This window comes from Mesoplodon bidens (genome assembly GCF_964165515.1).
Source record: "Mesoplodon bidens genome assembly, chromosome: 11".
In the NCBI taxonomy this organism is placed as follows: Eukaryota; Metazoa; Chordata; class Mammalia; order Artiodactyla; family Ziphiidae; genus Mesoplodon; species Mesoplodon bidens.
The window spans coordinates 63,232,574-63,256,618 of record NC_138167.1 but is presented as its reverse complement, the minus strand read 5'-3'; the positions used below and the strand labels follow the sequence as shown (position 1 = coordinate 63,256,618).

The 24,045-nt window shown below is 50.3% G+C and overlaps 1 protein-coding gene across 1 annotated transcript in view; it reads left to right on the top strand.

Moving 5' to 3' along the window:
- The window catches only part of MPPED1 (metallophosphoesterase domain containing 1), a gene marked incomplete at its 3' end in the record, with an annotated part of 61,808 nt that overhangs the window by 10,475 nt on the left and 27,288 nt on the right, over positions 1–24,045 (top strand). The gene's annotated exons all lie outside the window — the stretch shown is intronic.

Genomic DNA, 24,045 nt, shown 5'->3' with positions numbered 1-24,045 from the left:
GGTCCCCCGCCTCCCCAGGGGCATCCCGCTGTGCAGTTGGCTGGGAGCTGTGCAAGCAGAGGGCCAGGAGCAGAGGGCCAGGAGCGAGGCGGGTGGCTGCAGCGGGAGAGGCTGGCTTTGCCAGTCGAGACAAATATTTACAAGCAAGGCCTTGCACTCCCCTTGGCAGGCTTGGAGCTTTAAATATTGATTATTCAAATGGGAAGTTCTCATCAAGGGCCCTGTTTGGGCTGAGCCTTGGGAAGGCTGGGATGGGAGGGACTCCTGTCGGTGAGTCTGCCCTGGGCTTCTCCCCACGCCCCGTGCTGCTTCCAGGTCCGGGCTGCTTCCTAGGAGGGGACCCTCACTGAGGCTGGTTTCTTGTCCCCCTGCTGTGGGTCTCAGAAGATGTCAGGCTGAGCCGAGTCCATGTCCCAGGCAGAGAACAGGAGTCGCTCGTGGCTGGGCATCTGCTTGTGTGCCAGGCTCCTTACCACCACTGCCTGGCTGAATTTGAGGAACAGCCATTTGGGGTGGGTGCTGTTTAGACCCCTATCTGACAGCAGACGATGTCGGCTCCCCTGCACTGAAGTTCCCGAAGTGAGGGACCATTTCCGATGTACCCCTGGCCCAGACGTGCCCCTCTCCAAGCTGAGTGAGTAAATGAATCCAACAGTTGCATGTGCCAGGGGGGTGGTGGCCAAGGGCTGTGGGATCTCAGTGCAGAGGCTGCTGGTGGCCTCTCCCCAGGCAGGGGCGGCTTCTGGGACAAGCTGCCATTGGGCTGGGCCCGGCCTGGGGAACTGGGCGATTGTGCTGGGAACAGAGCGGCTGCAGGCTGAGGGGACAGCTGAGGCCAAAGCCTGCGGGGGGACACTTGAGAGGTGGCATGACGTGTTGTGACTGGAGGGAGGAGGTTTGGAGGACGTGAGGGTGATGAGCCTGGAAAGAGGGGTGGGGACTCCCTGAGACTCTGCAGGTAATGGGAAAGCAGGGGCCTGGGAGGGCCAGCGCGGTGAGATGGGCATTTTAGGAGAATCTCTTTACTCGCCTCTTAACAGAAGTCAGAATTATGTGCTGGAGGAATTTAGGAGGCTTTCTTCGTAGTCTGCGCTTGGCGTGGGATTGATTTATTTGCCTGGATCATCACGGGTGGGAAGGGTGAACTTACAGAGGGGTCTCCCTTTTACAAAAGGACCTCTCCCCTTGGCAGCTTTGAAGTGTTTGCAGATGTCAGTGTTTGTCACTCAAGTGGGCTGGGCGGGGCTTCAGACTGAAGAGTGACAGAGCTGGAGGAATTTGCATGTGAGTTAGGGCATCAGTTGGAGTGGGTTTATAGCGGTCCGTCCGCAGCTGGCTTTTTGGGAAGTGGCCCACTGCACAAGGTGACTCACCTCTGTGGGCTGGTGGTTCATGTGCCAGGGGCGTGGTGATGTGGCAGAGATGGGCTCAGGGTGGTGTTATAAAGGGCTCCGTGTTTATTGAGTGTTAGCATGTGCCCTTTATGTATATTATTAAATCATTTGCTTCTCTTGATGAGGGAACGAGGCAGGAGCTATTGTCATCCCCACTTGACAGAGGAGAAACCGAGGCCCAGAGGAGTGAAGGAACTTGCCCAAGGTCACACAGCTAGTAAGTGGCAGAGCTGGGATTTGAACCCAGGCAGTTGGACTCCAGAGCCGAGCTCTTGTCCTCTCCTCTGTTATCACCTCTCCTGTTTTTATGGTGAAAGCTCACTGATTCGAAGTTAAGGTGTGGACTGTGCCTTTTGGGGCCAGACGTCCAGGGTCAGCTTTCTCCCAGGTGATTGCAGCAGTCATGTGACCTCTCTGAGCCTCCCTGGCCTCGTTTTAACTGGGGGTGGTCAGGCTCCCCTTGACCTGCCTGCCTCTTTGGAGGCAGGTTGTTCTGAGACTCCACTGGGATGGAGGAAATGTTCAAGTGTGTGAACTGTAAAGGGCCGTGTAGATGTTATTACTGCCCCCAGGAGCTGGTGTTTGCAGATCAGGGCCCCCTTGGGGTAGAGGTAGGAGACATGGGCTGGTCCCACAGTAGGCAGTTGGGGGGACTTGACCTGAGCCTTCACGTTGAGTTGCAGGGAGAAGCGGTAGATGATTTGTGTGTGAAAGTGTGTGGAGTCGGGCTTCCCTGGTGGCGCAGTGGTTGAGAGTCCGCCTGCCGATGCAGGGGACACGGGTTTGTGCCCTGGTCCGGGAAGATCCCACATGCCGCGGAGCGGCTGGGCCCGTGAGCCATGGCCGCTGAGCCTGCGCTTCCGGAGCCTGTGCTCCGCAGCGGGAGAGGCCACAATAGTGAGAGGCCCGCGTACCGCAAAAAAAAAAAAAAAAAAAAAAAAAAAAAAAGTGTGTGGAGTTGACCTACGATCTCAGCTGTGTGGGCAGTTCTTGCAGACACACACACACACACACACACACACACACACTCAGCAAAGACCGCAGGGCTATTCATTCGTCCATTCAGTACACCTCACTGAGAGCTCTGTGCAAGCGTGTCCCATGCAGTGGGTGATGGTGGGGAGTGAGGACAGGACGCTGCATCTGGTGATGGGGACACAGTGGATGGGTGGATACACCAGAAGCAGTAAGAGAACCGTTCACGTGATGAGGTCGACAGAGCGCTGGCCCAGGGGGCGTGGTGGTGACTGAGAACCCCTTGAGGTGCCATGGAAGGCCTCCCTGAAGAGGAGGCTTTGGGTGAGGTGTGGAGGTGAGAGTGAGGTGATGTAGGAGGGACATTCCAGGCAGGGGCACAGCGGCTGCAGAGGACCTGAAGGCAGGCAGGCAGGTGTGCAGTGTGGAGGGTTTGTCACTGGTTGGTTCAGATACGCCCTGTGGGCCAGCAGCAGGAGTTTGGGGTTGATTCTAAGTGCCATGGGGTCTTTGGGAAGGTTTGTGTATGGGAGTGACCTTTAAAAAGGCCTGGATTGCAGAGACAGCAAGGCCAGTGAGGGCAAAGGCTCTGGAATGTTCCAGAAGCGATGTCTGGGAGATGGGATCATGAGGATTTTTATTTTCTTCTTTATGATTCTCTCTCTTTCTTTTTTCCCTCTGATTTTCTATAGGGAGCATGTATTATTCTCGTAGCTTTAAAAAGGCAACACTAAAATCTTGCTGTGTTTAAAGAAATGCTGGCCTCTCTGGTGTCTGGTGCACAGTGTGTCCCAAGATGGGGATAGGGGCCGTGCTGGGCTCAGGTCAGTGCTGGTGTCATCCAGCCGCTCAGAAGCTCTCCCCTGGAGCTCCTTCCCTAGGCCAGCGGGGCCCCATCCACCTCTCAGGCCCACTGGCCAAGCCCTTCCTCCGCCCAAGTGAGAAAGTTACAGAGTTGAAATTCATAACCAGCGTCTTCCCTCTTCGTTGATCTCATGGAAAGCATCTAAAATCATATTCCAGGGGACACCTCCAGACAGACAGGAAAAGATTTAAAAAGTTAATAAAGGCCCTCCTTGTAAGAGAAGACTAGGCACCTAACTGGGGAGAGGTGTGGCTAAACTTACATGACTCTAATTTGCTGTCGGGTGCGTTGCTCTTGGCTTGGCTGTGCGTGGTGTCCACGTTTTGCCCACTTGCAGGCTTCTGTCTGGGTCTGTGTTCTTTGGGGGGCGCTGGATTGGGGATGACAGGGCCCCTCTGAGCAGACCCTTTTTCCCTTCGGCCATTAATATCCCAAATACGTTCATGAAATAGAAACACCAGCTTGATTTGTAAATGTCCCTGTAAGCAGCTAAAAAATTGCTAAGGACGGGCTTTCTGGCTATAAAGAGTGAAAAGAAGAGCAAAATTGGCTGAAAATGGAAAAGAATGTGCTGGAAGCTCCTTGCTCCCCCGCAGTAGCTGCGTGATGATGGACCGGCAGCGTGGAGCCCACAGACTGGTTGGCCCAGTAAGTTGTGTCTGTGCAGGGAGGTGGGATGGCATGAAGGTTAAGAGCTCCCTCCTGGAAGTCAGGCAGACCTGTCTTTACCCCTGCTTCAGCCTCTTATTTGCTGTGTGACCTTAGCTTAGCCACTCAACCTCTCTGTGCCTCATCTGTAAAATGGGAAGAATTATTTACCTACCCCATGGGGTTGGGGAGGATTGAAGAATCATGTTCCCATACAGTGCTTAGCACAAGGAGAAGCCCTCCTGAAGTAGCAGCTGTTGTCGTAAAAAGCCTGCCTCTCCCTGAGCTGAGTCCGCCACAAACACAGGGAAATCAACGAGCCTCAAGGTCGGCCAGCCATTTTCTTCCAGCCACACTGGCAGACTCCAGTTCCCCACCCTGGGCCCTGGCTCATGCCCGTCCCCCAGCTGGGAAGGCTCTTTCTCATCCACCCGACAGAGTCCTACCCACCCCTAAATGTCACTCTTGTGAAGCTTCCCCCTGCCCCACTGGGCGGCATTGGTCCCTTCTCCCTGTGCACCCAGGGCTCCCTATTCAGGCCTTGGTGGTGGCCCTCACCTTGTGGAGGGAATTATCTGTGTCCTCATGCCTCCCATCCGCCCAGCCTCCCCCTGAGACTGTCAGCCCCTGGAGGGCAGGGCTAGCCTCATCCCTAGCACCAGCCAGTGCCTCAGCCGGGGGAAGCCCTGGACAGAGACATAGACTCGGGGTGGATGCACTGTGAGCTGGTCCCTGCGTCCCCAGCAGGGCTGGTTGCTGTTGGGTGGGACGGCAGTAAATGGGGCTTCGAGGAGGGCAGGGCTGTGATGCAGAAGAGTGTGGGCACGGCCGTCGCAATACGGGACTCCGGGAGGGTCTGCGAAAGGGCAGAGGCTGAGTGGGCGTCTCCAGGATGAGCCTAGGAGCTGAGGCCAGCAGGTGAGCCTGGGCTCGCTACTGGAAGCCGGGGGTGCTGAGGGCAGGGACAGAGCCCGAGCGCCCAGGAGCACCCACCTCCCAGGATGCCGTCTGCAGAGGCAGCGCCTGACCCTGAGGCCGCGACATGCCCGCATCTTCCCCAAGGGAAGAGCACCAGGCCCAATTCTGCCTCTGGCTCTGAGTGACAGCCATGTCCTCAAGAGCGGTCAGTTCAGGAGGCGGGATTCATAAGATGCCGGAAAGCCTGCTCTCTGCCACTGGCCTCCCCACGGCCCTGCCAGGAGAAGCCTGCAGCCACCGCATCCCTCGCTCCCACCCCCGGCTCCTGCAGCCTCAGACCCCGGCACTGGCCTCAGAGTGACTGCCCAGAGGCCACAGCCAGGTGCTCACCCCTCCTCTCCGCCTCCCCACCTGACTGAGGCCGCCCCGTCCAGCTTGGGTTCTCCTTCCCCAGCTTCCACACCTCCCTCTCTGGGCTCCCTGCTTCTCCATCTCCTCCTTTTGTTCCTGGTTCTCCTCACTGAAAGTGGCTCCTCCCAGGACCAACCGTCGGCCTCTCGACCCCTTCTTTCCAGATGATAGTCATACCCCCCTGCTCTTGCTTCTGCCCAGACTCGCAGACGCCTCCATCTCCTGCCAGACCTGACCCCTCTTTGAGATCCAGCCGGTATATTAATCAGTCTTCTCAGAAGACACCTCCTCCTGGCTGTCCACCAGGATTTTAGACTCGTTTTTAGGTCCCAAACTGAACTCCCAAGCCTCAGCCCCATCCCCAGAGGCTATGTCATAAGATGTAGGCCTCCACTGAGACCCTCCCAACCACAGCTCCAGTACCCTTGCTCCCTTCCCTCTGAGGCCATCAGGGCCACCCATTATTTTTGCCCTGCTGTTGTCTGTCCTGCCCGTGTCTTCTTCACTCACTTCCGTCACCTGCCGAGCTGTTTTGGGGTCCCAGGTGGGCTGTCCTGCCAGCCTCCCCTTCCTCCTGCAAGGTCCTGTGAGCCCCTCCAGGGTTGAGACGGCGCCCAGTCCGTGCAGGTCCTCAGGACCCAGTCCAGCCTGGCCCCAGGGGTGCCCGCAGGTGTCTGTTGAAGAAAGCGTGGAGAGGTCTGGTTACCTACAAGGGGCTGGTTAATTAAGTGGCGCTACCGTTAGCGGCATCAGGCAGGGGAGGAAGATGAGGGGCTGGCAGTGGAGAGTTTAGAAGTTATAATTAACTTTTTACTGGCGCCCTAGCATAAAACGATATATAAGACAATATAAAAGGGGTCCAAGGATTTAGTTAACTAGAGCTAGGGCTTTTGCAAGTAAACCCTTAATTAAAATCTGTAAGGGAGGAAGGGAGGGAAAGGGAAACGGAGAAATCATTCCGAGGTGATTTCTTTGTTTTTTGCCTCATTTGCCACTGCGTTGAGGGCCCGAGGGCCATAGGGGGGGTTGGTGCAGAGGTGGGCTCCACGCCGCCCTTTTGCCTCTTTGCCATTGGACTCAGGAGCCCGTGGCAAGAGCTGCAGGTGGGGCGAGCATCTCCATGCTCCCCAGGATCCCCAGGAAGAAGGAGGCTGCTCCCTGGCACAGAACTGTTATTCTTTGTGGGAAACAGTTGTTTCGGATGCAGCTAGAGGTTGCTGACCTCCTCACGCACTGCCCAGGTTCGGCCCTCTCTTCTCTCCCTTCCCCCTCCTCTGGGGCGAGGCCAGCCTTCGGGAAGGCTTCGCTCTGGCTCGCCACTCCCCACAGCTCTGTCCCCGGCAACTTGTACAAGTCGCTGCTTTTGGCTTATTCCTGAGACAAATTGTTTTTACCTCCATCCTTCCAGCCTCCCCACAGTGGGACACTGTCTTCCCAGAGTCTCTTACCTGTGTGTGTTCACTTGTGTCTTTTTATGCCCAGTACCTGCCGCGGGCCGTGGAAGTGCCGCAGTGGGCATCCAGCGTATCAGGCCTGAGAGACAGGATCTGGGTGACCCTGCCCAGGCCGTGCACACCCCAAGTTTGGGGCCGGACACCTTCTGGGTTTCCTTGGGCAGAGCCATCCCGCTGTCCTGCCCCATGAGACCAGGGTGGTGGGGGAGGGATGGGTTTCCTGGGACTGGCCGAAGTCCCCAGGGTGTGGGCAGCTCAGCTGGCTGGCAGGTCCAGTCTGACAGGCCTCACGTTGACCAAGGTCAGGACTCACAGCCTCTTCGGCAGAGCTGGGGATGGAGCGCTGAAGTCAGGGGGTCCTGGGGCCCACTTCTGACTCTGCCCTTCATCGGCCAGGTGACCTCGCTTCTCCCTCTGAGTGACCACGTCTGCATCCACAGAATGTGACGTTTAGACCATGTGTTGACTAAGCCCCCACTGGAGCTCCCGCTTGGCTCCCCTCCCGGCCCACACGCCTGCTGACCTCAGAGCCCCGCTGTGGGTGAGCTGAGTGTCTGTCTCTCCCGCTGGCCTATGGCCGCGGGAGAACAGGGGAGGGGTCCACACACATCCCAGTCATCCCATGTCTTGAGTGGAGGGCCTACTGTGTTCCCTGTCTTGGTGTTGGAGGTTTGGTGATGACCAATGTAGCCCCTGCCAGGAGGGCCCGAGGACGGATGCAGGCTCAGGCGATAAGCAAAGTACAGTAAGTCCCCCACATAAGAACGAGTTCCGTTCCGAGGGCGCGTTCCTAAGTCCAATTTGTCTGTACGTCCAGCAAAGTTAGCCTAGGTACCCAAGTAACACAATCAGCTATATAGTACTACATCACCACTGCTTTTACACTTGCTTCCGGACGTCCTGGGCTTGAAATAAAAATACTGTACTATACTATACACGTTCGCATCTTTGAAAGTTCGCAGCTTAAAGGTTCGTAGTAGGGGACTTACTGTAAACAGACAAGATCATTTAGGGGATTGGATGGATGAATCAGATCAATGATCAGGACGAGGTGATAGTGATGGGGGTGGGAGGTTTCTTGACATTAGGATGGCCTCTCCGAGAGCATCCTGAGCTGAAGAGGGCCCTGCCCTGAGTTGTTTGGTGTGAAGCCCAAGGCCTGCAGGGCTGAGCCCAGTGATGCCAGAGGCCAGGGAGGGAGGCCCCAGTCTGCTGACCAGCAGGGCGAGGATGTGGATTTCATTCTGAGTGTTAAAGTGGCCACAGAGCAGTGGGGCGACATAGTGTGACTCAGTGGTTTTTTTTTTTTTTTTGCGGTACATGGGCCTCTCACTGTTGTGGCCTCTCCCGTTGCGGAGCACAGGCTCCGGACACGCAGGCTCAGCGGCCATGGCTCACGGGCCCAGCCGCTCCGCGGCATGTGGAATCCTCCCAGACCGGGGCACGAACCCGCGTCCCCTGCATCTGCAGGCGGACTCTCAACCACTGCGCCACCAGGGAAGCCCTGACTCAGTGTTTTGAAAGTCCCCTTTGGCTGCTGGGTGGTGCATGACCGTAGCAGACAGGGGAGGACACTGGGACTCCAGGAGAGGCAGGAGGGCTGGGAGTGGACCTGGAGGTGGCCAAGGGGACAGAGAGCAAACAACGCGGGCAAGTGTTTATCGCCAAGTATTTGTTAAGCGAACGAAAAAGGAAAAGAAAAACCTTGTGCTGTGGTCACTTCAACCAAAATGTCCAACCAACTTCATTTTCTAAAGAGCTCATAATAATCATCACTGGATGTGTACAGTAGACTTCAAATGGATTCTGGCTCCTTTGCTCATTAGTTGGATACAATGTCCTGATCCAGACATTTTCAGAAACAGGTTGCTCTTCCCGCAAAGACTCGAGATTGAATATTTAAAAGAAAAAAAATGTTTTGACTCTGGGTTCATGTCATTTCTGGCTCTGTCTGCTCAGAAGCAGGTTGGTGTTGAGGAATTTTGGTTGTGTGTAGTCACAGCAGCCAAGGTGACTGATAAACAAGTGGTCGCCCAGAGAGAGGGAGACCAATGCTCAGATAAAAAACTAGAGGAAGAGTGCAGTGGAGGTTCAGTATTCATTCAAAAAATTAACTTGCTCTATTCTTCACCAGAAAAGATTTCTCACAAAGCCAAGCTGTGTTTCAGGGGCTAAAAGAGAGAAAGTTAACTTCTAATAAAGATGAAAAATCTAGAATTCTAAGTGGTAGTCAAGCGATTTTGGCCAGCTGTAATTACAGTATTTTCATGTTAATATATAAACCCCCGAAAGGTGTGCTTAAGTGCTAATTATCTATTTACAACAGAATGGCTTTGGAAATGAAATGAGACCCCCTGTTGTGTGTGTGTGTGTGTGTGTGTGTGTATGTATTTCAAACATGTTTTGCAGTGTTGTTTTTTTTTTAAGACCATCATCCTAAAAATCTCTGCCTTAAGTTAAAAAAAATTTTTTTTTTAATGTTTAAATAAGGTAGAAATGCATTTCTCTGAAAGATCTGGGCTCTTTGAAAGTTCTTCCTTCGTTTTATTTTGTGTGTTTTGTTGTTCGTTTGGACTTTTTGCTTGCTTATTTATACCCCACCTTGTGTCAAAGGATTTGAGACGGTTTATAAAAACAATAAGAAGAGTAAAATGGTAGAGTGTTGATGATAAATTAAAAGCCAGTGTTAAGAAAAAGAAATCAGAGCAGCTCAGAGGGAGCGCCTAGCATATCAACACCTGGGGCTCATGTGGACTCTGTGGGCTGGAAGTTGGAGCCTGAGTTTCCTGGGGGCCAAGGTGAAAAAGATAGATGCATTTGGCAAATGGCTGTGATTATGGGAGTAGGAAATGTGCCAGCCCCTCTGAATGGTCCATCCCCTGTGCATGTTTGATGTCCATTTCACTCAGCTGTGAGTCCCTTGAGGATCAGACCTGTGCCCTGGTCGTTTCTGTGTAGGAGGACCTCGGTAAAGATGTCTGTACTTGAGTAATAACAATGAATATTTGTTTAGTCTTTCCCAGTATATAAAACATCTCTGTCATTCATTTTGTGCTTTCTGTCTCCCTCCTCTGCTTTCTTTTGGATTGATTGAAGTTTTTTTTTTTTTCCCCTCTACTGGTTTGGAAATTCTACATTCCTTTTCGATTTGTTTAGTGGTTACTCATGATATTTTAATACGCATATCCAACTTAGCCTAAAATTAATCAACACTGCCACTCTTGCCCGAAGGTCCCTGGAACGCACCCACCCCGCCCCTCCTCCCACCGTCTTACGTATCTTTGCTGTCTGGTGTCTCCCTTCTCACTTGTTTTAACCCTATCCCATAGTAGTCATCATCATTATTGGGTGTTTTCCCATTTGCACCTGATTCCTTACTCAACGGGTGTTTGCTGACCCCTTTTTACGTGCAGGGCCTGATTCTGGGCACTGAGGATGTAGCAGTGAACACGCAGAAGACAGGCCATGGATAAACAGAGCTTTGATATGTTGGGAGATCAGGGATAGGAGGACAGGGCATGACGTCACCCTCCGATGAGGTGACATTTGAGCAGAGACTGGAATGGAGGGAGCCAGCCATGCAAATGTCTGGGGGGGGCATTCTGGACAGAGTGTTGGTGGCACATTTGAAGACCGGCGAGGAGGCACGTGGCTGGAGTTCCATGGAGGGCCTGAGGGGCAAGTGGGAGAGACAGAGGCTGCGTGGGGACCAAGTAGGGTAGGTGGGGTTGCTTCACGTAAGAAGTGGCACTTGACAGGGTCCTTGGCATTTAGACAGTGTTTGGACGAGTGGAGGGTGGGGTGCAGGCCTTCCAGCTCGAAGGGACAGGCTAACCAAGGGTCTGAGGCTGGAGGCCCTGCTGCCATTACATTTCATTCATCCATTCATTCGACACACATTTACTGAGCACATACCTAGTTCTAGACCCTGCTAGATGCCGAGGATACAGTGGGTAGCAAAACAACCAAGACCCCTACTCAAGAGAAATGTAAACAAGAAAATGCCATGACATGGTGGAGACAGAACTGGGTTGAAGTGGTAGCCTGAGATCAGGTTAGACACTCACCTGCCTCCCAGGTGTGAGACGGAGGGCAGGTGACTCCCCTGCCCTGCATCTCAGGTTCCTCATCCGTCAGTGGAGGAGGAGGATGCCTTCCTCCCAGGCTGGTAATTGTGCAGGTGAGAGATGAAGTGTTAAAAACAACTTGTGCTCTGAGGCTTTGCTGGGTTTCCCGCTGTGAGCCTTCCTCTTTGCCCCAGAGGCGCTGGGGCAAGGCTGTGGAACCATCGGAGGAAATCGTTGGTTGAAAGAGAGATAGCTGGCTGGCCATTCACGAGTTGGGGGAAGCAAGATTCTCTTGCTGGTATGCTTCTTTTCTTTCTTTCTTTTTTTTCTCTACAAACATGGAGAGATGTGTTTGGATATGAAGTCAGCCTGTGGGTTTTTTAAAATGTCATTTTCATGTTGGACTTCATTCCAAAACAGGAATAGTCAACAAGCCAGAAAATCCTGGCCAGCACAGAATTGAAATACTCTGTCCCTGTGTGCACACAAACTTCTGAAATGTCTGAGGGATTCCATTTTCCTGTCCACACCACCTTTCTCTGCCTGCCTCCTGCACCTGGACTCAGCGCAGCCTTTGTCAGAAGTTCTGTGACTAGTTTGGTTTGGAGACTGTGACCACCACTAAGAGAGGGTGTGGAAACTGCCCTGTCATCCTTGTCATTGTTACAGAGCTGCCCCTTCTCATAGGGTGTCTCCCTACCTGCTCTCTCCCGGGCAGCCCTTCTCAGACTTCAGGTGCCTGAGATTTCCCTGGAGAGGTTGGGGGGAATCTTGTTAAAGTGCAGATCTCAGTTCAGCAGGCCTGGGGTGGGCTGGAGGATCTGCGTTTCTCGCCAGCTCCCAGCTGATGAGTAGCAAGGCCCTAGACCTAAGCTGTCCAGTACTGCGGCCACCTGCCCCTTGTGGGTATTGAGCACTTGCAATGGGGCTAGTGTGACTGAGAAACTGACTTATGTGTTTCATTTCATTGCAATTAGTTTGAAATTAAATAGCCACAGGGCTACTGTAGGGGCAAGACAACCCCTTGAGGTCTCTGCTGTTACTGTCTCTGTGGGAGAAGGAACCAAGCTTAGGCGAAGAGCTTGCCCAAGATCGCACAGTAAATAAAAGTGGAATCGAAGCCTACGCTCTTTTAAAATGTTTAAATTATTTCTTTTAATGCCTAAGGTGACCTGTTTTATGTGGGAACTTCCCCTTGTATATTCAGAAAATCCCAGCCCTTGCTATTAACAGATTCCTCCTTACCAAGTCTGTTTTGATATTTATGGTCAGGAGTAACACTTTATAACATCAGGACCAACTAAATAAAGTCATGTTTAAATTGTTGATGGGACACAAGAAGGTCCAACACATTACATTTCTTATGTGAAAAACACATTTTGCTGCAAAGCCTTGTATACAAGTCGCATGAGGGCTGAACAACAACGATTGTTTTCTGGATGGCAGTTTACAGTTTAAAAGTGCTTTCATGTTGTTTGCTCACTTCTCCTTTGAAACAAACAGCCTGGGTCCTCAGTAATGCCACCCCCACTTTACAGATGAGGAGACTGAGACCCGGTGCAGGAATGTGGTTTCCCGGAGGTCACCCAGTTCCTGGCTCTCAGGGCTCACCTTTCCAGAGAGGCCTTCCTGATGGCCCTACATTGATCTGCTTCTCTACCCCAGTGTGCCCTGTCCTGCTCACCTGGCTTCATTTTCCCATATCTGTTATCCTCACCTGACCTGGTACTTAAATCTTGGTTCCTTTATTGCCAATATCCCACGAAGGTCCACTTCTGGAAGGCAGGGATCTTGTCTATCTCAGGCATGTTGCATCTTCAGCACCACGGACAGCCCCAGCCCCAGTAGGCACTGGCTATTACCATCTATTATTTATAAATTAAATTCCTGAAGTGACAGAGGAGCCAGTGGAAAGGATGCAGGCTTTGGAGCAGGTGGGACTGCCTCCCCAGCCCTACCTGGCCACACGCCTGCTGCACAACCTTGAGAAAGTCATTACTCTCTTGGGCCTCAGTGTATCCATCTACAGTGTGGGGCTAACACGCTTTCTTTGTAGGCTATTGTGAGGATTGAATAAGACACTGCAGTTGGGATCCTGTTCAAGCGTGTGGGTCTGGATACACCCCTCGGGTTTGGATTGCGGCTCTGTTCTTCCAAGCCACCTGGCTTTCGGCACGTTATGTCCTCTCCCCTAGCCTCAGTTTTCTCATCTGTAAAAGGGGGCTGATATTGGGAAGGTTCAGTGAGGCAGGGGCTGATCTGGGCTCACCATAGGACCTGGTGTGAGATAAACACATAATAATAAATGCCACTACTGTTTTTGTTGTGGTTATTTCATGAATGCATCTAAAGTGCCCAGCAAAAAGTAGATGCCCGGTTGATGGGAGTTTTCATTACTATTATTAATATCATGCAAGGATGCCTTCCTTTTTTAAAAATATTTATTTATTTGGCTGTGCTGAGTCTTAGTTGTGGCACAGGAATTTTCTTTGTCGCATGAAGGATCTTCGCTGAGGCATGCGGGATCCAGTTCCCTGACCAGGGATGGAACCTGGGTCCCCTGCATTGGGAGCACAGAGTCTTAACCACTGGACCCCCAGGGAAGTCCATGGAGGCCTTCCTTTTTAAAAATCGGATACTTAAAAGTTAGGATTTAGTTCTTTGAAATTTGTTTTAAAGAAAATCAGGGTGTTTTTTTTTTTTTTAAGTGTATAGGTTTGTTTCTTTGATTTCTTTTAAGAAGAAGAATGTCACACCTTTCTGAGTGTGCACGATGCAAATGAAGATCTGAGAGCTCTCAGAAGGCCGTTTGGAGCTAATTCTGGGCTGGTTTGACAGCCATGACCCTGAAGGGGAAACGTGGAGCTGACAAAGCAGGGCTTTCTCTGGTAGCATCCCAACCTCTCAAATAGTCACTTTCCAGACTAACATTTGTCATATTTGTGTTTGAAAGTTTTTTGTTCATCGATCCAACCGTATCCACTCTCCCCTTAATGCTCTTTTTTGGTTTTCTCCTGTGTCCGAGGGAAGTCCAGATCTTCGCCGGGCAGTGGAGACCCCTCCTGGTGTGACCCCATCTGTCCCTCCCAGGCCTGTCCCCACTTGCAGCCCCGTCTGCCCTGGGCTTCTAAGCAATGGCCGAATACCTAGCAGGTGGATTTTCCCACCTCCATGCCTTTGCTTGTGTGGGGTACTCTTCCCAGTATGCCTTTCCCAGCCTCGTCTGCCTGGAGAGCTGCTATTTCTATGATGTTCCCTCTTATCCACCTTTCAGAGCTCCTCCCTCACTCCTGGTGAGGAAAAGTAAAACTCACTACTGTTTACGGTTCCCTATGACTTGGTACCGCCCGCATTACAGATCCCAGATTTCTTGCGTGTATGTTTTCTGCACTAGACAACAGGAGAAGGGGCTGGGTCGGGACCTCTCTGTCCCCAGCTCCCAGCACAGGGTCTGGCACTTATTAGGGCCAAGGGGAATGACTGTAGAATAAAGGAAACATCAACAGAGGTGGCAAGATGATTTTACTTTCATGTATCTTAATCTCCAAAATGTTTATTTAGCTTTAAAACACTTGGTTTCACTAAGAGGTATTTAAAAAATAGGAACCTTGGGCTTCCCTGGTGGCGCAGTGGTTGAGAGTCCGCCTGCCGATGTAGGGGACATGGGTTCATGCCCCGGTCCGGGAAGATCCCACATGCCGCGGAGCGGCTGGGCCCGTGAGCCATGGCCATTGAGCCTGCGTGTCCAGAGCCTGTGCTCCACAACGGGAGAGGCCACAGCAGTGAGAGGCCCGCGTACCGCAAATAAATAAATAAATAAATAAATAATAAAAAATAGGAACCTTTTGTCTTAATCATTTTCAAATACTTATTTCAATTGCTACTGCAAAGAATATTGTTTTGGGCCAACTTTTTTCCCCTTTAAAAGGGTGGTCTGTAGGTGTCAGAAGGCACCAGAGGAACCTTTTGGAAAAATGTTTATTCCGTAACACGAAGGCCAGGTATCTGTCCCCGTAGTCATGTCTTTCATCCAGGGCTGTCAAACTCCAGGTGAAATCCATGCTGGGAATTTTCTGGAAGGATGGAAGCAGGTATAGGCTTCCTGGCCTGGAGCTCCTTAAGTAGGACTTTTTGATAAAGGGGGGAAGGGTGAGGGGGCCAAGACTCTAGATGGCCACTCAGTCCCTTTCCACCTGTAAACCTTGATGACTTCTAAAGTTCTAGAATTGTTTGCTTCCAAGATTAGAGTGATTGGCTTCGAGGGCTCTAAGATTCTAGGATTCTAAGAGTTCCAAGAACCTATGGTTCTACCTGCTCACAATTCTAGTGCCTGGAATTCAAGGCCCTTGGTTCTCTTCTTTTAAGATTATTTTAAAATTTAAATCATGGTTAAATATACATAACATTTACCATTTTAACCTTTTTCAAGTGTGCAGCTCAGTGGCATGAAGCACATTCACATTGCTGTGCAACCATCACCCCATCCGTCTCCTGAGCTCTGCATCTTCCCAAACTGAAACGTTGTACCCATTAAACGCTAACTCCTCCTCCCCAGCCCCTGGCACTCACCATTCTACTTTCTGTCTCTGTGAATTTGACTACAGGGACCTCATATAAGTAGAATCATACAGTATTTGTTCTTTTGTGACTGGCTCATTTCACTGAGCAAAATGTCCTCAAGGTTCATGCATGTTGTAGTGTGTGTCAAAATTTCCTTCCTTTTTAAGGCTGAATTATATTCCATTGTGTGGATATGCCACATTGTACTTATCCATTTATCTGTTAATGGACACCTGAGTTGCCCCCACCTTTGGGCTGTTGTGAATAATGCTGTTGCGAATATGAGGGTACAAATACCTGTTTGTGTCCCTGCTTCCAGTTCTTCAGGGCATATACCCAGAAATGGAACTGCTGGATCATATGCTAGTTCTGTTTTTAATTTTTGAGAAACTTCCATACTGTTTTCCACAGCGGCTGTTCCATTTTATATTCCTACCAACAGTGCCCAAGGGCTGTCATTTCTCCACAACTTTACCGGCACTTGCTGTTTTCTGTTTTTCTGATAGTAACCATCCTGATGGATGTGAGGCTGTTATCTCACACTTTGATTTGCAGTTCCCTAATGATCAGTGATGTGGAACATCTTTTCATATGCTTATTGGCCATTTTGGAGAAATCTCAATTCAAGTCCTCTGCCCATTTTTGAATTCGATTGTTTGGGGGGTTTTGTTGTTGAGTTTTAGGAGTTCTCTGTATACTCTGGGTATTAACATCTTACCAGAAATATGATTTGCAATTCTTTCCCCATTCTTTGGGTTGCCTTTTCACTCTGCTGATGGTGTCTTTGATGTACAGAAGTTTTAAATTTTGATATATTTTTCTTTTGTTGCCTGCACTTTTGGTGTCATATCCAAGAAATCATTGCCAAATCCAATGTCATGGAGCTTTCCCCCTATGGTTTCTTTTAAGAGTATTATAATTTTAGCTCTTAACTTTAGATCTTTGTTCCGTTTTGAGTTCATTTTTGTATATGATGTTAAGGGGCCAGCTTCATTCTTTGGTATTGGATGTCCAGTTTTCCTGGCACCATTTGTTGAAAGACTGTTCTTTTCCCTCTTAGTCCCTTTGTCGAAAATCATTTGACCGTATATGTTTATTTCTGGGCTCTCTCTTCTACTGCATTGATCTATATGTCTGTATTTATGCCAGTACCGTACTGTTTTAATTACTGTAGCTTTGTAGTCAGTTTTGAAATCAGGACGTGTGGGACCTCCAACTTTGTTTTTCTTTTTCAAGATTATTTTGGCTATTCAGGGACTCTTGAGATTTCATATGAATTTTAGGATGGATTTTCTGTTTCTGAAAGAAACATCATTGAGATTTTTGTAGGGATTCCATTGGATCTGTAGATTGTTTTGGATAATATTGACATCTTAACTATATGAAGTCTTCCAATCCATGAGCACAGGACTTCTTTCCACTTATTGGTGTCTTCTTTAGTCTCTCTCAGCAGATATTTTGGAGTTTTCAGTGTACAAATATTTCACCTCCTTGGTTAAATTTATTCCTAAGTATTTTATTCTTTTTTTTAAAAAATAAATTTATTTATTTATTTTTGGCTGCATTGGGTCTTCGTAGCTGCATGCGGGCTTTCTCTAGTTTTGGTGAGCGGGGGCTACGCTTCGTTGCAGTGCGTGGGCTTCTCATTGTGGTGGCTTCTCTTGTTGCAGAGCATGGGCTCTAGATGCACGGGCTTCAGTAGTTGTGGCACACAGGCTCAATAGTTGTGGCTCGCGGGCTCTAGAGCACAGGCTCAGTAGTTGTGGCGCATGGGCTTAGTTGCTGTGCATCATGTGGGATCTTCCTGGACCAGGGCTTGAATCTGTGTCCCCTGCATTGGCAGGTGGAGTCTTAACCACTGCACCACCAGGGAAGTCCTATTTTATTCTTTTTGATGCTATTGCAAATAGGATTGTTTTCTTAATATCCTTTTCAGATTGTTTATTGTTAGGGTATAGAAATGCAACTGCTTGTCTTGCCCATTGCTTTTGTATCCTGCACCTTTGCTGAATTCGTTTAACTTGTTCTGACATTTGTATTGCTTTTCAAGATGGTCTGTAAAGGCTTGTTTATGAAGCCACAAGATATCTCCAAAATGTTATGTTGTTTAAAATAAAATCATTGAGAGCTCCTCATAACAGGGGAGATTTTATAAGGACTCAAGTATATGGCACCATTTTTTTCTTTTTTTTTCCTGAGGAATATTTCTTTGGCATATGTAATATGTCTTGGTGGTGTGACAGAAATGGAGAGATTGAGGCTTCAGCTACAGATGGATTCCCACTTCTCTGCTTACCCATTTTGTAGTTATTTAAACTCACTGAGCCCCAATTTCTTCATCTGCCAATCTACTGCCCATTTTGTGGGGCTGTTGTGAGAGTTAGAAGTAAGGTAGGAGGGAGCCTGTCTCAGACTCTCAGCAGGCGACACCTGTGATGTTATTGGTGGCTGTCTGACCTACCAGGGTTAGGAGATGCTTGGCCAGATCACCTGCCTTTGAACCTGGTTGCTAGAGTCATCCCAGCCCTTAGACCCTCAGAATCAGATTGTTAAGATGTCAGTACCATGCAAAACAGTCTACAGATTCATTTGTGACCCAGTTTGATTTGGTTCTAGATTTTGAGCAGCGGGTAGAACCAGTGAGAGGTCAGGCTGCCCTGGGCAGAGGTAGGAGGCAGGTGAGGAGTGCCTGGCCTCCAATGCTGTCCTTTAATTTCATTACAATTTTATTTGCATTAAGGTAATACATGGGCAGAATGAGTCACAACATGCTACAAAGCTTATGGTAAAGCCAGCAGCCTCCTCCCCAGGTCCCCTCCCCAGTCCTGATTCCTATTCCCCATGCAAATCTGGTAGCTACTGATTTATCACCGCGATGTCTCTGAGTAACAACCTTATATTGCTGGGGTTTTTTTTTTGTTTTTTTTGTTTGTTCGGGTTTTTTTTTTTTGCAGTACACCGGCCTCTCACTGTTGTGGCCTCTCCCATTGCGGAGCACAGGCTCCGGACGTGCAGGCTCAGTGGCCATGGCTCACGGGCTCAGCCGCTCCGCGGCATGTGGGATCTTCCCGGACCGGGGCACGAACCTGTGTCCCCTGCATCGGCAGGCGGACTCTCAACCACTGTGCCACCAGGGAAACCCATGCTGTTTTTTTTATTTTTCAATTTTAGGGATTACTTTTTAATGTCTTACTATGAAAAATGAAAATTTAGAGACTTAGTCTCTCTACCCATATATACACATCTCCTCTCTTATCCTTTTGCTGTAGTCCCATCACAGTTTTTGGTTAAATATTCATTGCATAACCTATTGTTTTTCCTAAAGTAGTAAATTGTTTTGTTTGCTTGTTTTTCCTTGTACCCATTGTGGTTCATCCCTGTCTCCTGTAGGGTTTGAAGTGCCCCTCAGCAATGTGGTAGGCTGGGCCAGGCCATCTGATGACCCATTTTTCTTACACTTCCTGAGCCTCCAACCCCAGCCCTGGTCTGGATTAGCTGGCCTCCAGGCCTGTGTACACTCATCACCCTGGATCCCCCTTCACCATTTCCCTTCGCCTTCCTTTTCTCTTGGAGCTCCTGGTTCCGGGATCCCATGGCTTCCTTTTTCTTGGTTTACTCCCTCATTCTGGTGGAACACACCCTTCAGTAGCTTTCTGAGAAAGAATGTGCTGGAGATAAATGTTTCGCAAAATTGTATGTCAGGAGAAGTCTTTATTTTGTCCTCAATCTTAGTTGATGGTTTGTCTGGGTGTAGAATTCTGGGTAGCAGATCATTTTCCCTCAAAATTTGGAAGGCATTGCTCTGTTTTCTTTTAGTTTCCTGTGTCACTCTTGAAGATTCCACTATCGTTTGGATATCTCACCCTTTGTACATGACCTGTTTTGTTTCTGGGCAGTGTGCCTCAGATGTGGGTGTTTTTTCATTCATTATTGTGGGCACTCAGGTAACCCTTTAAATGGAGCAAATATTGTCCTTTAATCCTGGGACATTCTTTTTTTTTTTTTTTTTTTTTGTGGTACATGGGCCTCTCACTGTTGTGGCCTCTCCCATTACAGAGCACAGGCTCCGGACGCGCAGGCTCAGTGGCCATGGCTCACGGGCCCAGCTGCTCCGCAGCATGTGGGATCCTCCACATGGGAGGATTGAGGAAATCTGGGAGATTTCCTCAATTCCATCTTCTACTCTCTAACCAAAATTTTAAAATTCTGCCACGTTTTAATTTCTTTTGTTAAGAGCACCCTGCTAGAATTTCACGGGTGTAATATCTTCTGTTATCTCACCAATGGTGGTAATTATATGTTATTTTTTTCCCCCTGCCTCAACCCCTTTTCCTCCAATTTCCTTTCTTCTTGTTTTGGCCTCTGCCTCCGTTTTCAGCTTGGAGGATTTTCTCCGAGGTCTGATGATCCTGTGTGTTGTGTTTAAGAACTAGACGGTTGAAAGCTGTTGATAAGCTGTGTGTATACATGTGTGTGTGGGGGGTGGAGGATGTGCTGTGATGGGGTCCTCCCATCTCTTTGGGGGGCCCCTGATATCACTATCTGTAGGTCTTTTCTCCTGGACCTATCTTTCTCCCCAGAAATGAGTTCCCCAGTTTCCAAGGCTGGCTTCCAGAACCTGAGAGCTCACTGGGGAAGGGGCCTGGGGTCTCCACAGTCACTATATTTATTCTTTCACTTTATCCTACTGTTGTTCAGCCTCCGACCTCACTGCCCATCCTCCCTCAAGCCTTGTGGTCCCTAAATGGGGCTCTGTGGAGCTGTTATTTTCCCTTGAGAGTAAATACCCTCTCTTCTGCGGAGATTGGCGGGTGAAGGGCGTGGTGACGGATGTGATGGGGGAAGCACCCCGGGCCTACCTGCTCCCATGGGTTCTAGGTCAGACCATGCACCTGAGCCTGGGTCCCTGAGCCGCCTGGGGCTCTGGCCACAGCTCGCTTTGCTTCTTGTGGAGGGTCATACCTTTTTATTCCTTTACTGTTGATTTCACAGGGTGTCAGCAACAAGCAGGCAAACGTGCACATTCAAAATGCCCTGCCCTGTGTGAGCCCTTTCTGTCCTGCTGTTTGGCCCTATTAGCACCTGCCTTGGGAAGCCCCCCCAACCCCGGCACCTCCTGGAGGGTCCTTAGAAAGCTGAAAGGGCTCTCTAAGGGTCAGGACCTCCTCATGGGATAGATGGGGAAACTGAGGCCTGAGCAGGGGTAGGCCTCACCCGGGTCCGGTGATACGGTAGCAGAGCTGAGGCTGAACCCAGGCCTCCCTGCCTCCAGGGAGGCTCTTACTGGAGCCTCCGGGTGCCAGCCCCACACCTGGGCCTTGTGCCCATCTTGATGTCTGTTGAGGGAGTGAAAGCCACGACAGCTTGGGGCTGCCACCCGACAGGCTGTTCAGGATCTTAACGATGATCCTTCTGTAACATTCCGTAGTGGACTGCTTGGGGACCTTTGGTGAGTCATTGACCTCACCATCTGATCCTCATCCTCTATCCTACGTGGATGATCATACATCTTGGATTCAGTGAGCATGTATGAGCACTTCCCCCCATAGCCAGCCCTGTGCTGGGCGCAAGAGAGGAAGCAGGCTGGTCTCAGCCTGGGAGGACGCCCGGCTGGTGGGGGAAGCAGACGAAGCAGCGACAGCGAGAGCTCAGGCTGGGCGGAGCTGGGAGCCCCAAGTGCTGGGTGAAAAAGGATGCTCGTGGCAGGCAGCCTGGAGGAAGTGGCACTTGGGCCCATTGATGAAGGGAGAATCACTTGGAGTTGGCTCAGAAAGAAGGGCAGGAAGAGGGTCCTAGGTGGATGGAACAGCATGAACAAAGAGGCCTCAAGCAGCTCAGAGGGGTGCACGGTGTGTCGTGCTGCGGGAAGTTGAGGTCAGGGCACCACCGGGGCCTGGCCTGGAGGGGGCGCCGTAGCCTTGAGTTCTGAATGCGTGTTACATCCGTGGTCACCAGCTTGGCCCCTTGTGAGGGCCCTGGGGAGCCTTTCATGAAGTGTTTGGGCATGTGTGTTCTGGGGAGGTTCCCACAAAATCTTTCTGGCTACAGGAGGCCTAGTTTGGGGGAGGAAGAACCCAGAAACCTTTCAACTGTCCCCTTCAGCCTGAAGTCCTATGTGCTCTGCGGTAGCAGTTGAAACAAGCATTTAAATAGATGATTAGGACTGAATGTTCCTGTTTTTAAAACATTTCCCAGGAAAAACAAATGTTTGAAAGTTAAACATTTTGGCTATTAGGATGAAACAGAAGAAAAATCGCATTTGCCTTTTAAATATGGGCACCGGTGTTGGGTTGTGAATCCAGAACCCTCCCCCATGGGACCCGAGGGGGCCGGCCTGCAGCTCTGTGGGTGGAGGGTCTGCCCTCCCAGGACTGTCTGTCCTACAGTGGTTGGGGGGGTGTCTCGACACCCAGGTTTAGGCAGGCGATTTGGACTCCAGTGTGTGACGCCAGGCAAGTGACCTGACTTTCTTAGGCCTCTTTTTTCATCTCCATCTTCCCAGCTAACATTTCTGGATTTCATAGCAGAGCATGGCATTTACTCCTCCTAACATCCCTAAAGCTGGTGATAACAGCTACCATCCAGGTTGTATAAATCATGCCTTTGGTTTTCTGAATTCTGATGGCTTGGCATCTTGGGAGGCTGGCTGACCCTGAGGGACTACCCCTGCAGAGTTAACCCATTGTAGAGATAGTAAAGGACTCACCTCTGAGCACACCTTTCACAAGCAAACCAACTAATCCAGACTCCACACCCCACCCCCAGCCACGTCCTGCATGGGGCTGTCGCACACACTGCCCTGATCAATCACCCCAGGGCCTGGGAGCAGACAACGAAGGTCAGCCCTGTGCCCCAGAGCCCACCCGCATTATTCACTAGCCCATCCTCTGCCCGCTTGCCCTGTTTCTACGGATCTGTGAGTATAACCCTCTTCCTCAAGGCAGTCATTTCCGTGTCTGCAAGTCTTACCATACCTGACTAAAACAAATCTCTGTATAAGTACAATACAGGGGCTTTATGTGTCTTCCGTAGTTTGATTTTTCCAAGAACTCTGTGAAGAACCCTAAACGTTCTGCCTTTACAGATGAGGATGCTGAGGCTCAGAGAAGTGAGGGTTTTCACTCTAGGCCAAGTAGCCAGGAGAAGGCAGAGATGGGGTCCAGCCTTGCTTTCTAAGGGTGTCTAGAAGCGTTGCATCTAAATTGCTTATCACAGTGCCTGGCACAGGGCAGCACAAACCAGCTTCTGGGGGACACAGCCTGTGCAGTATGCTCCCATCTCTCAGCCCTGCCTTTGGCCCAGGCACCTGTCTTCAGCCTCTCCCGCCTGCTTGGGCTGCACACAGATTCCCTTTTTGCATCGCCGGCCCGTGTCCTCTGTGTGTGCATGGCGATGGCACACGTGTGCCCGAGCCCCCTGCAGCCCCGATGGCAGCTTGAAGCCGAGTCTCCATTCCAGAGTTACTCTAGATCAAGTGCCATCCCAAGAAGTCTGGTCACATGAATCTCCCAGACATGGGCAAGTGTTTAAACACAGAACTGTCAAAGACGCACTAAAAATGCAATCAGAGATCGTTATGCCGTCTCTTTATTCTATTCCCCTCTGCTGTGTTCTGCGAGACGGGGATGGGCGGGAGGAACCATAAGTGGGCATTTGCCTGATTGCCGCTGCATTCAGAGAACACTAAAACTCTGCCGGGCTCCGTACGCCGCTCCGGGAATGGCATAGGTTATGAAGAAGCTTGCACATATCATGTTGAATTTAACAGATTATGCAGTTTGGAGGTAGCACTTTCTGTTCAATGGGATGGTGAGTGTTAGCGATAAAGAATTATAACCTTTTGGAGGGAGATTAATCTTGGAAGCACAAGTAGCAGAGCTTTTGTTTGCATCCCTCTTTGTGCTCTGAACACCGCGCATACTCGCTGCCATGTGGAATCTAGGTGTGGGTGCATATCTATTTGGACATAGATGGCAAATGAAAAGTTAAAATAGTATGATCATCCTCCAATTCTCTGCTGATGAATACCTAAATGGTCCTTTTACCACCAACAAATCCATGGCTAGCAAATGCCAGGATTTCAAGTGAGCTGGCTGAGAAGAAGCGAAGCATTTGGGGAAGATGAGCTGGATGTTATCACGCAGAATACAAATGCATAACAATGCCCACCAGCTCTGAAAAGCAGGGAGGAGGTCTGGTTTCCACGAGGACTTGCTGCTTCTCCCAGACCCGAGGCTGGGAGATCACACCCCAGCAAGGCCCACCTGGCCCAGGAGCTAAGCAGACCCTCAGGTCTCTGTGCCACTCTTCCCGAATGTCCTATCTTTTCAGTCCCCAACTCAGCCTGCACGTCCTACCAGAGGCTGGCTGGTGTGACCACTGTTCTGCATTCCTGAGGTAGGAGGCTGGGGTTCGAGTGCTGGTTCGCTCCTGTCTTGCTGTGTGACCTCAGGCAAGCCCCCTTCCCTCTCTGAACTCCAGTCTCCTCCTCTGTCCAATGAGGGGTGTGAATTGGAAGCTCTGCATGTCACTTCTGGTACTGACCTCAGGACTAAGCTTTGTTTGGTGCCTTGTCCAGCTTCTGGAACACAGCCTGTGCTCAGACAGAGCTTGAGGGCAGCTGACCAGGGCCGGGGGGTTAAAACAGGGCCCAGCTTCAGGGAAGAAAGCGAGTTTCTGGCTTGCTGGGCTTCTGGGATAGGCTGACTGGATTCTTTGCTTCTGTTGAGCTGAGGGAGGTGGGTGTGAGAAGG